Source organism: Sinocyclocheilus grahami, unplaced genomic scaffold (assembly GCF_001515645.1).
Source record: "Sinocyclocheilus grahami isolate Dianchi unplaced genomic scaffold, SAMN03320097.WGS_v1.1 scaffold727.1, whole genome shotgun sequence".
Classification (NCBI taxonomy): domain Eukaryota; kingdom Metazoa; phylum Chordata; class Actinopteri; order Cypriniformes; family Cyprinidae; genus Sinocyclocheilus; species Sinocyclocheilus grahami.
The window spans coordinates 60,579-75,039 of NW_015505906.1; the positions used below are offsets into that span (position 1 = coordinate 60,579).

Sequence of the window (14,461 nt, forward strand, 5' to 3'; positions counted from 1 at the left end):
ACACAATGATAGGCCCAACTGTTAGGGGGTCTCTTCTCAACAGCAGTCAGGAGGAAATATTAGGCAAGCAATGAGTGTGTGTGTGTGTGTGTGTGTGTACAGCTATCTTTGTGAGGGCCAGTTTGAGTTTTAGACCATCAGAGTGAGGACAATCTTATAAACATTTTGAACATTTTGGCCAGTCCTCACTTTATGAGAGCCTTTTAAAGGCCTGTTTGAGGGTCAAGACTTGGTTTTAGGGGTCAGGTTATAATTGGGTAAAGGTTAGGTTTAGGGTAAGGGTTTGGGTGAGGCACTTAGTTATGATGGGTAGGTTTAGGGTAAGGAGCTAGAGATTGCATTGTGTCAATGTATGTCCTCACAAAGATAGCTATACAGAGTTGTGTGTGTGTGTGTGTGTGTGTGTTTTACACACATACTATGCCTCAAGTGCTGACATCAACAATGAAACCTGAATGTGCAACTATTGCAGCTCCGGGCATCACAATTCTATAGCTTAGATATGAATATTTCAAACCAACACTGCATATTTCATAAGTCCCACCTCCCCTTATTTAGACTTGATGAAATATGAAATGTTTCTCACTTTCCTAATTTTGCTAGGCAAGACATCAATTATTCCCATACTCTTAAAAGGTACAGCTCCTGACATACTAAATAGAAGTCAATACATCAATAGAGCAGAAGATTGTCTTTGCCAATCCCTCCATGTGGCAGCAGGAAGAGGCAAAGCGGTCTCCTGTGTCTAACTTTGCATAAACTGCTGTGGAAAGGTAATTTGCTCACCATATTGTATTTCAATATGACATAGTAACTGCTTGGGAACTTCTTTTAATTACTTACAAACATATGTTGTTACAGAAGCCCAGGGAAGAGTTAGCCATCATTCTCTATGCTACTATGTGTTTAAGATGGGCGTGTGTGCATCTAACTGTGCGACTGCGTGTTGTCCAACACCGCCATCATGTTTACCATGTCCTAATTATTTTTCTACTGGTTCCTGTGGGATCAGACGCTTGTCATATCACCTAATATAGCCAAATTTAAAGCAAATGCCTTTAAAATGACATACATAGTAGCACTGCTGCACTTTATGCAAAAACATCCGCTACAGTAAGCTGATGTCATCTATTTTTCTGACCTTTCTGAATGCCCGTTGTCTCTTAAGGAACCCCGGTTGACAGACCCACGTGCAGTACCCAAGCCGTGTTCTTTCAGGCTGCCTTATCAGGCCCGAACCACCGGTGTCTGTCATATTGACCACAGTGTTGGTGAACACCACGAATAGATCACACGAACAGCGACGGAGAGATGCTGTGAAATTGCTTTCGCCGCACATGTCTGTCAGGCTCACGAGACGCCCCCCATTATTCAAGCTGAAATTACTTCACTCACCTTGTTGCTATGTTGTGTTTGCAAGGCAGCCTTGCAAAATGTGCCCCCAACCTGCTCTTAAGGACTTCTGTGTTCTGATGTGTATCTTAATGAACACAGTTGCACCTGCTCTCCAGTAAAAGTGGCAGGTGCCGGGCAAGGAAGGCCCCCCTTTTTTTTGTGCTGCCATGTCGGTCTCCTTGCAGGAAATAGACTGGATAGACTCCAGAAAGGCATGATGGCAGTGCTGTTTGCTTTATGAAAGCAGTCCTAAAATAGGCCAAATCTTTGTTTGCCCCTTCTCTCTCTCTCTGTGTCGAAAATCCTCAGGTCTTCAGGTCTTGAGGGGAAATAATTACAGTAACGAAGCAGACCGGCCAATCCGAGCAGCTGCTTCTGGAATTCCCTCCAGACGGGTGGTGCTTTTGGGTCTGCAATCTTCTTTTATTTCACTCATCAGACTCATTTATTCACTTATGAGCTTGTGTTTTTACCGAACTGATGCAATAGTCTCTGACCTCCACCTGGCTGAAACAAACTGTTCCCTTGTAAAGCAGAGGCAGGAGAACATGACACATCCACTCTACCCAGTCAGGGGCTCTCAGGTGGATTGTAAACACCTGTTGAAGTGTTTTATATGTATTCAGGTGCTCCTCAGCATTCCGATGAATTATTATGAACAGAAAAATGAGAGCCTGTGCAAAGGTAAAAAGTCTGTAGCCATTTTTTTATGTTTATATCAGGAACAATGACCTCACAGAGAAAGACAAAATACAAATTCAAAAAGCAGAACAATTGAAAGAAATCCTATTAGCATAACTATCAATTCATAAACAAAAAGCCATGTAATGGATTCTGTCAACAGCTTCACTTCAAACAACAAACATGGCTGTGTGCCATTCACAACTGAACTGAGGATGCACGTGCAGTACCCAAGCCGTGTTCTTTCAGGCTGCCTTATCAGGCCCGAACCACCGGTGTCTGTCATATTGACCACAGTGTTGGTGAACACCACGAATAGATCACACGAACAGCGACGGAGAGATGCTGTGAAATTGCTTTCGCCGCACATGTCTGTCAGGCTCACGAGACGCCCCCCATTATTCAAGCTGAAATTACTTCACTCACCTTGTTGCTATGTTGTGTTTGCAAGGCAGCCTTGCAAAATGTGCCCCCAACCTGCTCTTAAGGACTTCTGTGTTCTGATGTGTATCTTAATGAACACAGTTGCACCTGCTCTCCAGTAAAAGTGGCAGGTGCCGGGCAAGGAAGGCCCCCCTTTTTTTTGTGCTGCCATGTCGGTCTCCTTGCAGGAAATAGACTGGATAGACTCCAGAAAGGCATGATGGCAGTGCTGTTTGCTTTATGAAAGCAGTCCTAAAATAGGCCAAATCTTTGTTTGCCCCTTCTCTCTCTCTCTGTGTCGAAAATCCTCAGGTCTTCAGGTCTTGAGGGGAAATAATTACAGTAACGAAGCAGACCGGCCAATCCGAGCAGCTGCTTCTGGAATTCCCTCCAGACGGGTGGTGCTTTTGGGTCTGCAATCTTCTTTTATTTCACTCATCAGACTCATTTATTCACTTATGAGCTTGTGTTTTTACCGAACTGATGCAATAGTCTCTGACCTCCACCTGGCTGAAACAAACTGTTCCCTTGTAAAGCAGAGGCAGGAGAACATGACACATCCACTCTACCCAGTCAGGGGCTCTCAGGTGGATTGTAAACACCTGTTGAAGTGTTTTATATGTATTCAGGTGCTCCTCAGCATTCCGATGAATTATTATGAACAGAAAAATGAGAGCCTGTGCAAAGGTAAAAAGTCTGTAGCCATTTTTTTATGTTTATATCAGGAACAATGACCTCACAGAGAAAGACAAAATACAAATTCAAAAAGCAGAACAATTGAAAGAAATCCTATTAGCATAACTATCAATTCATAAACAAAAAGCCATGTAATGGATTCTGTCAACAGCTTCACTTCAAACAACAAACATGGCTGTGTGCCATTCACAACTGAACTGAGGATGCAGAATTGTAATTGTAATTTGAATGTAATGAAGTACTGAATTTCAAAGAAATAGTCATTTCAAACAAAGCCTTTAGTTTGGAGGTTTAAAAGCTTTTCAGAGAATTAATTTCCTTGAATGCATTACTTTGATTTTCTTTGAATTACAATAATTTAAATTCAATAAATTGCTCTTCTTGTTATTCAAATACAAATTCACCTTCAAAATTGAACAATTCAATAATGATTTGGGTTAACATTATTCATTTTATCACATATCCTGTATATAATTCACTAGACATTTTCCCCTATTTATTATGATTCACATCTATTTCACATGTGCCAAGTTGGAAAAAAATAAATAAGAAGTAGGGAGGGGGGAATAATTGCATGATGTCACGGTCATTCGTTGCTCTGGCAACAGCTGGACTGGAATCTACACATAGATAACCAGCCACTCCATAGCAAAGTCATATTAGCATGAGGAAATTTCGGGAAATCTCTAAAATTACTTTAGATAAACAAATACAGATTCACAATGATGTATTTGGTCTTTGCAAGCAACACACATAAAATATTCTCCACTTCATTATGGACGTGCTGACCATTTCCCTTACCCTCCATTGCCTCTTCCTCTTTCCCATCAAAACGTCGACCCCTGAAAATCAGAGAACAGAACAAATCAGTTCTCTTTCTCTTGCACAATTTAGATTCTGATTGAGCTTTCACATCCTGTTTCGATTCTACACAGGGTGCCAAGAACTAGTCCTGCCACACAGCTCTCTCACATAAGAGTAGATTTCATCAGATTAACTTTCTGAAACTGTTCTTAACACCACCCAGATCAACGGAATGTGCCTCATTATTTCAAATGGATTAAGGGTTAAATCTGTCAGCCAGATATGGAGTTGAATTCACAGATGTTGAGATGTGAATAATAGTCAAGGTGAATTTCCCATTCTGATATGAGATCAGTTTCTGAATTTTATCAATATAACAAGCTTAAAAATGGACTCAGTCACCCATCAATGTGATGACATTACTGGACTGATTCAGTTGTTGTTTTGTTGCTTCAATGTGGCACTTATCAAAGGTAGTTTCCCAGCATACCCCAGCAGATGTGCTTCTGTTAGTCAGTCAGTGTTAATAGCCCTTTGGGGGACCCTGCTTGATTCAGTGATAAAATATTAAACACAAAGATGATTGGCATCTCCTAGAGGGAGCTGAAAGATTTCCAATGAGAGAGGCAATGCATGCAAAGTATTGACCTGCATACTAGTTGAGGGCTGGCTTCAAACTGGCTTCATGTTGTTAAGCTTCAAAATTATAGCATAATGTTCATAACATTGGCAAATAATGGAATTTTCATGACCTGCTGAAAGAATGACATTTGCATGGTACTGAGAAAAACAAAACAGACATCATCAAAGATGACAGTGGACCCAGTGTGTAAATAAAACATCACATAGCTAGCCTTTTCACTTGACATAGCTGCAATCTAACCAACAGACACCTTGAAATTGATCAGTGCATAATTTATCTCTTCATCACATGTTGTATGAGACAGTCTGCCACAGTTTTTAAATGAAACAGAAGTTCAAGCAGCGACTGTCTACCACATAAATATTTACATTTCTGTTTAATGTTTTAAGAAACTGGAATATGTTCATATTGGTTCGAAGACACAACCACGCTGGTAATGTTTAACACAAGGATTTTTGGTAACACTTTATAATAACTTTCATTAATAAATCATTAACACACATTATATATAATGCTTAATGGATCATTAGCAGTGTTGGTGAGTAACTAGTTACATGTAATGGAGTTACGTAATTTAATTACAAAATAAATGTTTCTGTAATCTGTTAGAGTTACTGAAAAAATGTTTAATTAAATTACAGCTACTTATGAAAATGTTAACGATTACAAAGGGGGTTACATCTGAATATTTTCACACACACATACAATCGTTTTTGCTATTTTAGTGAAGACATTGCATAGACTTCCATTGATTTTATATAAGGTTAATGATATTTTCTATCAGCTAGCCCAACCCCTACCGCTAAACCTAGCCCTCACAGAAACTTGATCAAAACACTAGATTTAAATAAAATCATCTTAAACTGATATATACGTCTTTTTAACTAGAGGACCAGTAAAATGTCCTCACTAGTGGGTTGTCATGATCTTTCACTATATAAGTGAGGACATTTGGTCCTCAAAAGTATAGTTAAACCAGTACACACACACACACACACACATACATACATACACACACACACACACACACACAGATTTAATTGATTTCTTTCCCCAAATGCATTGGCTGTTCTAAAATATGACACACCAATGTTTAGGACACTGAACAGGACACACGCGTATTTGATAACTTTACTTGATAGCTTTATTTTTCAAGATTAACTGTTTTTTTCCAAGGCAATGTTAGATGTCAGTGCTTCCTGACATATTTGCTATGCAAAGATTTGATTTCAAAAACAGTATTATAGCTATTAAACTATATCTTGTTATGATTTCAAATATGTGTTTAACCTCAGAACGATCTCAAAGTAAAAAGATGTGCTAAAGTCTGATTTTGTGGTGGCTGTGCTTTAAAATTACATTTTTATAATCTTAATTCAAGTGGATTTTTGAGGATTTCCCCAATCTGACAGTAATTAGTGTTGAATACTACTGTAAGGTTAAATTTTTTCAAACAAGGTTAAATGTTTGAAAATGATTAACAGTTGAAAGCATTCATTGGAAATGTAGAAAAGTAATCAAAAAGTAATCTGTCAATTCATAGGATCATGCACTCATTGAAAATCTACAAATGATTGTTATACAGATGTTATACAACAATTAAAAGCTTATTTGTAAATGTCATTTTGTATGCTAACAAATGTCATTAAACTTCAGTTTGTGTATTAACTAATGGCCTTTTTTTACCTTTACAAATTCTGTGAAAAAATAACTTAATTAGTAATTTTAAGCACTTCACAAACGTGTTACATTAAACAATTTACATTAAATAATGACCTGTTAATCACTGGGTAATTTTTAGTAAGTTCATTAGTAAATATTCATTATTATCTCATATTTCTAGCTATGTAAATGTATATTAACTAATGATCTATTAAGCATTATATAATGTTTGTTGATGATTTATCAATTAAAGTTATTATAAAGTGTTACCAGATTTTTGATAACAAGATGGAAAAAATGTGCATTAAATTTTAAGTAAAGAAAAAACGATGCGAAAAAAAAGATTACACCACAACATATTAACAATGCACTTAATTTTTTTGAAGAAAAAAATCAGAAAAGTCTAAGACTGTTTAAGTTTAAACAGTATAAATAAATGTTTGAATATTTGATTTAATTTTGCATGTTCTTCTAATTATTAAATGTTAGATACTATTTTATTCAAATGAATGAATATTAAAAAAAACTGACTAAATGAAAAAGATATTTTCATCACAAGGCAAAAACTGAACCTAAACAAAAAAACTGCAAACATTAAGGCACTAGACATGTCTTTTTTTATTGACCACTAGGCTTGATCTCAGACAGGAAATAAAATCATGCAATAGGCGTGGCGTCTCATCACAACCTTGAACTATTAAATCGCTTCAGAAAACACAAATACACAAATAATAACAGTATCATGTTTGCATCCTAATAAGCTACAGTGGGGAAAAAAAGTATTTAGTCAGCCACCAATTGTGCAAGTTCTCCCACTTAAAAGTCAAAATGCACAAAAAGCTTAATTAGCACATTATCAATTTAATTAAACATGTCAATCTTTTATCTCACTCCTCACCACTGAGATTTCAGTGGGGGGGGATTAGATTTGTGGAATAGCAAAGAAGAGGGACATTGAATAGCACCAATGACCGTGCAGATATTTTCCACAGGCTGTTGGAATGTGAAATGATTTTCATCAGCGATGTGGAGCTCATTCATCTACTAATGTCACAGCCAAAGTATGTAAGAAAATTAAACACGCTGTGTTGATTCGCTCGTGCTCTACCTAGGTCTATAATTTTGCTCTCTGCTTATAGAGGCATTGACGGCAGACAGCGAAATCAAGTCAATTTAACTCTTGAAAGAAAGTAATTTTTAAAACCCTCAGACAGTATCGCTATTTGCAGTAAACAGATGTATTCCACATGCCAAGGTTACAACTGAATATGGCTCTCCAGAATGCTTGGCTTAGAGTATTAGCTTTAAACACACTTTGAAACTCTTCATCAATAACTGGGCACATCATTTACAGATTTTAATGGGGCAAAATGATGAAACATTAAAAGATATCTGATTGCATTGGGAATGCGAAAAATAGCTGCATGCATGTATAATACATTACATGTGCTATGTGATAAAGCGACATTCAGAGAGCTCTCTGCTTCCTTATCCACTTGAAATCCCCAGTAAGTGGAAGACTGTGTTTCCATTTAGACACCAAAGGTTAACACCATTTTGCCACTGTTAACTTCAAAGCCATCTCTGCACTGAGAATTTTTTTTGTTGACACAATCCTCCAAGCTCTGAACCTACTTGGTCTGCATGATACCGGAAAAAACTAGCTGTCGACAGAGGCACGAGCCAATAGCGAGAGAGAAATAGCAAGAGCAAAAACACATGATCATCAACACTGGAGAGATATGTTCTTAAACTTCATGATATACATCATGCATAGCGTAGTCAATATATGAGAAATCACACACGAATGAAAGCGAAGAACATTTATGGATGCATCATACTTATCGGGTTGTGTATTTGATCATGCTACATAGTAGTGCTACATAGACCATGTTTTACTAAATACATGCTTCAATAAGGAAATTACTTTAATTTAGCATAATTTTGGTAACATTAACTATAGAAACTATGATATTTTAAAAGAAATAGCAGATTCTTACAGATTTGCTTATCAGTTTTGTTTATCTAATCGTGGTAATGAGGGAATGTTTTTACACTGATCTTAGTACGAGTTAAACTATAGTTAATATGCGAGAAATGTAGAAAATCTTTGAAGGCTCCTCAGTTGGCTACATTAGGAGCTTACGATAGTATCTAATACCTTGACATATTCTATCACAGGCTTTAGATTTTTATTCTGTCCACTACTAAGCTAATCCTTCGGATCTCAACTTTTGGTGCATTTACATTTTAAGCTTTAGTAGCAAAATGTTGGCAAGCTTTGGTTCCCATCCTTTTTATGTAGATCTATGTCTTGAGCTAGGCTTTAGAGACCAAAATAAACGGCTGCCCCTCAGTTCACCCAAGGCAAAAGCACAGAGACCAGACTGTTGTTACTATGCAAGCGATACATGATGACTCCCATCACTGGGGGTTTGCAGCAGCAGTAATGCCTGAAAAAACACTTTAAGAGCAGAGCGATACTAAAGCTCTTTCTGGTCTCAACGCTTGCCTCAGGTCTCCCTGCTTGCCACATTGCAGGATGGAGTGTCAGATAAGTAATATTCTGCTTTCAAGACAAGAGCTCCTGTGAGATCTGCTATGAATGAACCGAGGCTTAGAAAAGAAATGCTTTTAGGAGGGAAATTGTTGTCTAAACACAAATTTCCATTATCTGCCCCTAAAAATTCAATGTTGTTCTGTTAGATTTAGTCAAGCTGTTGCGTGGGCTATACATAGTGGAGTTATTTTGCATTTGTTATGCACCTTTTTATACAAATTAGTGAACTAAAATGGTCGTTCTCTCAGATAAGCTCTAGTTTCTGGACCTTACTCAATGGTTTTAAATGAAATAGCTCCTTAATAGTTCTCCTCAGCCAAGCTACATTTCTCTTCTCATTAGCACCTAATGCTGTTAATCAAATTATCCCATGCATCTGAAAGCTTGAAAACACAGAGTGTTTGCTCTCACAAGCAGTCTGAATGCCACTTAGCCATTGGAGTATTGAATGTCTTCAGTCAATTTAGTCATTTTTAGTGAGTCTGAGTAACAATCAGGGTCATCACGTCCTCTCCCACAGCAGGGGAGGTTACTTATGCATCTGAAAGCTTGAAAACACAGAGTGTTTGCTCTCACAAGCAGTCTGAATGCCACTTAGCCATTGGAGTATTGAATGTCTTCAGTCAATTTAGTCATTTTAGTGAGTCTGAGTAACAATCAGGGTCATCACGTCCTCTCCCACAGCAGGGGAGGTTACTTCCTTTGCGGCTACATGGTTCTGAACCCAGCTTCTCGATGGGCATTTTTCATGTGAAATCTGTTTTACATTCACAAAGAAGTACCAGAGTGTGCCAGCATTTTGAACAGTGTTTGATTAATTTTTCATGCAGTATCCTGTACCCTATTATGACGGAATATTGGCCTGCATTCTTATACTGCAAGGCCATTCAGAGGAACAATCAATTACAGGAATCATTGTGTGTTTTTCACTCAAATAGCAGTCACTCAAATCTCGCAAAGGAATAATAGAAAGAAGAGGAGGGGAAAAAAGTGCGAGACTCCCCAGTATTTTTTGGGAAAGGTCTTTTGACACCTTTTGGAGGTTTTATTTATAAACTCCACATCAGTTGTTTCCACCCTTCAGCACAGAGATATCAATCACGTTTGCGAGAGCAGAAGCTTGGGAGTGTTGCATCACCCAATGTCCTGAAAATGTTCTTTCGTCCTGTTGAAAGGGCTTTATATATTACCTATGGGACAACTGTTGGAAGCTTCAGTGCAAAAAAAAAAAAAATTCTCCCTGCAAAGAGTAACTATCTCCCAAAACACATTCAAATATGCAAGTTGATCTCTTTCAACCTATGTCATGCCCAAATATAACACAAAATTGCATGTTTCATGACTCTGATATCACTATTTAAGCCAGCTATGCGAGTTAACCCAATCAGAAAAAGGTATTAAACGGCACTTGCTAGTTGATTTTCAACAGATCATAAAAGCAAACAATGATTGAAAATGCAATGTCCCAGTCCCTGAGCTTGCCTTACAATTGCGTGGTGACTAGGGAGAAAACGCAATTGCTCCCAATGCTCCGCGGTTCCCCTCCCTCCTGAACATAGCTCTATTACCCGCACAGTAGCTCAGATCAAAGTGATTTATCGCCAGTGAGAGCTCAAGTTTAAAATGGCTGGTGTGATTAGTCATGTATGAATTGGCTCTGAAGAAAGGGACCGGGGTGCCCCAGCAAACTAAAGCAGCTGCAGATGCGAGTCAACCACAGCAAGGTGGTCATAAGCGGCAAACGACAGAGACTCGCAGGGGATCCGGGCAGAGAAACTGGGTCATTGCGCTCCCCTTATAGAGGGACCCTCGCACAAATATAGAGGAATGAGATTGCAGCTCTCAAACAACTGAGCTACTGAAATTCCTTCTCTATAATTGCTTGCAATTATGCATTTAAAATTCCACAGAGAGTCCAGTTCTTGATATAAAGAGGCATTTTTTTAGTCGACTGAACAATTTACAGTGCCTAGGAAGTGAAGTATGGCATGTGAGTAATTACATTTGTATTGTCTGCATCAAAGTACACACAGTTAGCATTAAGAAATATGTTCTGCATTATTGCATCATTCTGCATCCACTAATGTGATTTTTACTGCAATGAGTGCCAGCCCACTCTCTATTGTTTATTATTTGTGGTGCACATTAAACATAGCTACTTATAGACAAGCAGTGATTCATAGACCTTCTGTTCTGCATCCAAAATGTCCGCAAGGGAGCTCACTTCTATTTTTAATATGTAGCTGTGGGACGGAATATTGGCCTGCATTCTTATGCTGCAAGGCCATTCAGAGGAACAATCAATTACAGGAATCATTGTGTGTTTTTCACTCAAATAGCAGTCACTCAAATCTCGCAAAGGAATAATAGAAAGAAGAGGAGGGGAAAAAAGTGCGAGACTCCCCAGTATTTTTTGGGAAAGGTCTTTTGACACCTTTTGGAGGTTTTATTTATAAACTCCACATCAGTTGTTTCCACCCTTCAGCACAGAGATATCAATCACGTTTGCGAGAGCAGAAGCTTGGGAGTGTTGCATCACCCAATGTCCTGAAAATGTTCTTTCGTCCTGTTGAAAGGGCTTTATATATTACCTATGGGACAACTGTTGGAAGCTTCAGTGCAAAAAAAAAAAAAATTCTCCCTGCAAAGAGTAACTATCTCCCAAAACACATTCAAATATGCAAGTTGATCTCTTTCAACCTATGTCATGCCCAAATATAACACAAAATTGCATGTTTCATGACTCTGATATCACTATTTAAGCCAGCTATGCGAGTTAACCCAATCAGAAAAAGGTATTAAACGGCACTTGCTAGTTGATTTTCAACAGATCATAAAAGCAAACAATGATTGAAAATGCAATGTCCCAGTCCCTGAGCTTGCCTTACAATTGCGTGGTGACTAGGGAGAAAACGCAATTGCTCCCAATGCTCCGCGGTTCCCCTCCCTCCTGAACATAGCTCTATTACCCGCACAGTAGCTCAGATCAAAGTGATTTATCGCCAGTGAGAGCTCAAGTTTAAAATGGCTGGTGTGATTAGTCATGTATGAATTGGCTCTGAAGAAAGGGACCGGGGTGCCCCAGCAAACTAAAGCAGCTGCAGATGCGAGTCAACCACAGCAAGGTGGTCATAAGCGGCAAACGACAGAGACTCGCAGGGGATCCGGGCAGAGAAACTGGGTCATTGCGCTCCCCTTATAGAGGGACCCTCGCACAAATATAGAGGAATGAGATTGCAGCTCTCAAACAACTGAGCTACTGAAATTCCTTCTCTATAATTGCTTGCAATTATGCATTTAAAATTCCACAGAGAGTCCAGTTCTTGATATAAAGAGGCATTTTTTTAGTCGACTGAACAATTTACAGTGCCTAGGAAGTGAAGTATGGCATGTGAGTAATTACATTTGTATTGTCTGCATCAAAGTACACACAGTTAGCATTAAGAAATATGTTCTGCATTATTGCATCATTCTGCATCCACTAATGTGATTTTTACTGCAATGAGTGCCAGCCCACTCTCTATTGTTTATTATTTGTGGTGCACATTAAACATAGCTACTTATAGACAAGCAGTGATTCATAGACCTTCTGTTCTGCATCCAAAATGTCCGCAAGGGAGCTCACTTCTATTTTTAATATGTAGCTGTGGCTTTCGGGTGAAGCAAAAGTTGATTTTAACTCTGCTGTTCACTCACTTTGTACACCTAAAACAACAAGAAACCCATAAAGCACAGAAATAAAATAGCAATTCTGAGAGGAATATGGATATTCTTGAGGCCCATGCTGAAGAACAACTCATTTATCACAGTCCTCCACAGTAACGCTGGCAACGTGGCAGTGCCGTTGACACTGGTACGTCTCAGGTCTTCTTCTCAGCAGGGTAAGGACACAAGTGAAGACATCGTCTCACTTCTGAATGACAGCCATCATGTTGCGCTCTGACGGGCGGTCATATCTCTAGGCCCTTGAGGACAACAAGGGGACATGCTGTCATGAGCATACTAGCCTCTCTCCTCCCTTCACCTGTGACAGTGTCTGGACGACCTTTAACGTGCGTCCTCAGGGGACCAGTAGGGCAAGATGATGCAAACCACTCTCAGACTTCATTAGCTTCCTTGTCTGTTATTAATTCTCCTCCTGAGAGTGTCCGTATGCTGGGCCACCTAAGAGATCAGACATGCAGTAGATGAAAAGAAGTAAACAGGGGAACTCTGAAAACCCCTCCACGTGTTATCTATCTTGAGTACTTGAAGTATATTGAAGCCAGGTGGCATCACCGGGAAATAAATTGTGGGTAATCTACTAGAATTCTCAATGCGTAGATTGTCGTAAATCTGAAAAGCTCCTGTGGTGGTCACATGACATATCTGCAAAAATGTAAACAAAAGACTGCTTCTCAAATGCCTCTTTTATAAAGTAATGAGTTTGGCAGGTATTGAGAACACAAGGCCTAGGCACTAGGGACAATTTTAACAATATATCATGAGCAGACTCTGAACTTGCCAGTACATTCTTATGATCTCTGAGGGATACAATATTACATTTTCTCTGTCCTGTAATACAGCTATTTTTCGCTGTTTTGAGACCAACTAAGCGAATCAATATTGTGGGCAAAAAGAAATGTCTGGGAAATTGTGACATGAAGCACAAGACCAGTGAAATGTACAGTTTTTAAAAAATAGTGCTGTCAGTCAATTTAAAGCAATTATTTATTTAAACATGGCATTCCAATTAATCAGTCGCATCATATTCATTGCATATATATATATATATATATGACATTTTTGCAGATTTATTAAAAATAGCAAGAGGCATGATATTACTTGTTTAAGTGTTTAAACATGGCATTCCAATTAATCAGTCGCATCATATTCATTGCATATATATATATATATATATATGACATTTTTGCAGATTTATTAAAAAAGAAAAACTGAAATATCACATGGTCCTAAGTATTGCTCAGTATTTAGTAGAAGCACCCTTTTGATCTAATACAGCCATGAGTCTTTTTGGGAAAGATGCAACAAGTTTTTCACACCTGGACTTGGGGATCCTCTTCAGTTCTGTCAGGTTTGATGGTAAACGTTGGTGGACAGCCGTTTTTAGGTCTCTCCAGAGATGCTCAATTGGGTTTAAGTCAGGGCTCTGGCTGGGCCATTCAAGAACAGTCACAGAGTTGTTGTGAAGCCACTCCTTCGTTATTTTAGCTGTGTGCTTAGGGTCATTGTCTTGTTGGAAGGTAAACCTTTGGCCCAGTCTGAGGTCCTGAGCACTCTGGAGAAGGTTTTCGTCCAGGATATCCCTGTACTTGGCCGCATTCATCTTTCCCTCGATTGCAACCAGTCGTCATGTCCCTGCAGCTGAAAAACACCCCACAGCATGATGCTGCCACCACCATGCTTCAATGTTGGGACTGTATTGGACAGGTGATGAGCAGTGCCTGGTTTTCTCCACACATACCGCTTAGAATTAAGGCCAAAAAGTTATATCTTGGTCTCATCAGACCAGAGAATCTTATTTCTCACCATCTTGGAATCCTTCAGGTGGTTTTTAGCAAACTCCATGCGGGCTTTCATGTGTCTTGCACCGAGGA

General features: G+C 38.9%; 1 protein-coding gene across 3 annotated transcripts in view; it reads left to right on the forward strand.

Annotated features, from left to right (window-relative positions):
- The window catches only part of LOC107560436 (tenomodulin-like), a 53,680-nt gene that overhangs the window by 15,454 nt on the left and 23,765 nt on the right, over positions 1 to 14,461 (forward strand). The window lies entirely within an intron of this gene.